Genomic DNA, 3,655 nt, shown 5'->3' on the forward strand with positions numbered 1-3,655 from the left:
TATTTAGGTAGATTACCAATAATCCAAGGCCTGACAAGACACAGGGGGCTATGCACCCCGTCATCAGTGCAAGCAATTATTATCAAATCAGCAGTCGAATAAGCATCTCTAGGATTTGACATTTTTCGGATTGACATGACGATATTTCCCATTCTTGTCTGCGTCCTTTCTCAGTGACGTGGAATTTCATAGAGCTCAACCATGTCGTGGGGGGGGGGGGGGAACAGACTTGAATCGAGATTTCCCTGGACGGATGGGGTGGCGACACGTGCCGCGCAGCCGGCCGCCCTCTTGTGACTTGACCTGGACGCTCGCGAGGCACGAGGCGATAGGGCCCCTGGCCAAGTTGGTGCAGTGCCTGCCATGCTGGGCACGGCCGCTAGCTGGCCTCGCTTTTCCTAGCAAGATCATCCTCAATCACAGAGCCTGGCCATGCCTCCATTGACGGAGACAAACGTACACCACTACGCCTGCATAATTTTATTGCAGCCAAACCTTGGATCATCTTGTTGGAAGAACCTACGCGCACACTTAGCTTCCTCCATACCTTATTCCCAAGGTTACTAGATATTTGTGATGTGATACCTGATTTTTAAAACAAATTCAAGTGCTACCTATATGTATGTCAGGATCTAGTTTCATACATATAGTGACATCATTAGTGAATATATGTATGTCAGGATCTAGTTTCATACATATAGTGACATCATTAGTGAATAACAGCAACAGTATCACGTAAAGGATTATAAATAAAGACTTACGAGTCTATCAGAGATATACAGTTCTATCACGTAACGGAGGCTCCAAACTTCACAGGCAATCGACTGGGGGGCTGCGTACGCCTAGAACTCAGCATCATCTTCAGAAAACTTCATACACACCTTCCTCTTCTGAGCAGCAATAAGCAAATGTGAGTACACTTATGGTTGGTACTCAGCAAGACCACAAAAATAACCAGAACAACTATTTAAGTCCATCTTCAAGTTTAATTAATCATGTGAGGGTCCAGGCCGCTCTTGACCGTGAGCACGGTTGATCGATCAGTTTTACACTCTATAGAGGTTGCACATCTTTACCCACAAGTCACGTAAAAGTTCAAAAGTACTTTAGACCCAACCATGTTGTACGGGCCAGGCACAATACCACACTTCCGAGGTATGATTGCAAAGGGACGCTATGAGGCCTTTACAAAGATTCCCTAGTAAGTGGTAACCCGCTAAGATTTCGGTGTCTAGCGCGCATAAACCTCCCTAGTGGGCATAGGGTCTTAGCAAAGCTCCTTTCCTAAGAGGACCGGATTATACAACGACTCAATCCCCCCTCTTACCCTTTCGGTAAGATTACCCCATACTAAAATCTCTAATTAATTAGCTAAGATCATAGCCATTTAGTTCTTGTGGTTGTACTATTTTCCCGGGTGGTTCTCCATATTCCAATTAAGCATTATCATGGTATTATTAATAAGCATAGATAGTAGGTGGTTAGGGACACCTGTCTTTCTCTATCGAAAAATTACTCTAACTGCTCTTCGGCTCTTACTCTCTTGAAACTCTTAATCTTCAAATCTTTCGAACAGTGATCCTTCTACTCGAAGCAATCATCGGCATAAACATACAAGCAAACAAACAGGTACAACTAAGAACAATACACCAAAATAAAATAAAAGCTTTAAAAGAGTGTACTAAAAGATAGGGCTCGATTTTAGGATCACGTGAACATAAGAAACACTTAAAACGGAACTATGGTCGAAAAGATAAAGCTATAGAGAGATTTGAATTCTAAAAAGAATAGACAAGAGCTACATGCTTCATTTATTTTAGTTGAGAAAATAATGTAAAGATATTTCAGAGAAATATACTTAGTTAGAATTAATCAAGTCATATTTACATATGAAACGACTATGTAAAGCTTAGTCAAATTTTATATATAAACATTCAAGTACAATTTATAAAAATAAACATTTAATTCGGAAATAAAGTATATGTAAACATGTAAGCGTATAGCTTTATGATTCGGGTTCGACTAACCAAATTATAATTCAAAAACACATTCATGTTTATGTTAGCCAAATTAACATTTAATTATGAAAACTCAAGATATATCCTATGTAACTTTTATTTAGAAAGCAAATTGAATAAACATTAATCAATTTAAGTTTGACTATGAAAATCAAGGTATAACTCTATATTAATTTGATTTAGAAAACTCATTTAAATAGTATTAATCAAGTTAATATTGATTGTGAAAAACTGATGTAAACCCTACTTAAATTCTCATTGAGAAAAGAAATTCAACTAGGCATTAATTTTATGAAAAACTGATATATAACCTAATTGGCTTTTATTTAGAAAAGGATATGAAGTAAGCATTAATCAAATTGATGTTTATTATGAAAAGCGGTGTATACTCTAAATAACTTTTATTTAGAGAAGACACATGCTTATCAGGCATTAATCAAATTAATATCAAATTTATTTTCAAAAACATGCACGAAGGAAAACATCACCAGTAACGTGTATTTTATGTTTTCATGAATTTAACGCAACTTGAACGGATTAAAACAGAGCTAAAACATAGATTTTTTGAGCTAAACAAGATTGGAAGGATCTAGATGCGATTAACTATAGACTTCAGGGGCTAGCAGAGAAGAACTCTAGACTCAGTGAATAGTCACTATGAATAGACGAATCCTCAGGGTTAGATCCAGAAAAGCTCATGACTTGGGCCGGATCTACAGATCTATAAGGTTCTAAGGGGTTTTGTGCAAAAGGATCTAGACTCATGGAAACCCATAGAAATTATAGGATTCCTCGAGGTCTAAAACGTAAACTTGCCTTACCTTCTTCAACCTCCAGACCACAGGGAAGTCTTGCCGCCGTGCAACCGGCAGGGTCGGGTGGCGGTGCGAGGCGGCGCCTAGCGGCGGAGGCGCGTGGCACAAGCAGGAGGCGCGATGCTGGCGGTGGTGTGGCGCTCGGGAAGTGCGGGAGTGAGTGGGGCGGCCGTGTGAGGCGAGGTTGCGGGCGACGGGAGCAGCAGCAGCAGGGCGAGGTGGGCGCTCGCTGCTTTATAGGGCACGGGGCCCTAGGCGTGGCATGGAAGCCAAGACCGGCGGTGGCCAGGGGCTCCGGCGGCGCATGGGCCCAGATGGACCTTGGTGGGCTGGTTGCTGGGCCAGAGTGGGTCGGGCTCACGGGCCCGGCCCATAGAAGGATTATATTTCCCATGATAGAAAAATCTAGAAATTCTAGATAATTCATTTAATTCATGAAAAATACTCCAAAAATTCCAGTAAAAATCCTGGAGATAGATTGGGACATGAGAAGTCCAAATAAAATACTTGGATCTTGTGAAAAGGATTCTAGAGCCTTCCAAAAATTAGATTTAGCTCTAGGAAAAGGAGAATAAATTCTAGAAAAAGCTGGAAAGAAGGGTCTGGACATCATCTAATCGCATTTTCGAAACTTTTGCACTCATGAAACACCAAAATGCATTGGTATGAATGCAACACACGGAACAACCTTATTTAATTTTAGAAAAATAAATAATTATTTTTCCTATACTAAATTTCCTATAAAGAAAAATAAATGTTGGGAAAAATTTTAAAATTATGAGAAAATTATTTTTTATTTATTCTTTTTAATCGCATCCTGAA

The sequence above is a fragment of the Setaria italica genome, chromosome III, assembly GCF_000263155.2.
Source record: "Setaria italica strain Yugu1 chromosome III, Setaria_italica_v2.0, whole genome shotgun sequence".
Taxonomy (NCBI): domain Eukaryota; kingdom Viridiplantae; phylum Streptophyta; class Magnoliopsida; order Poales; family Poaceae; genus Setaria; species Setaria italica.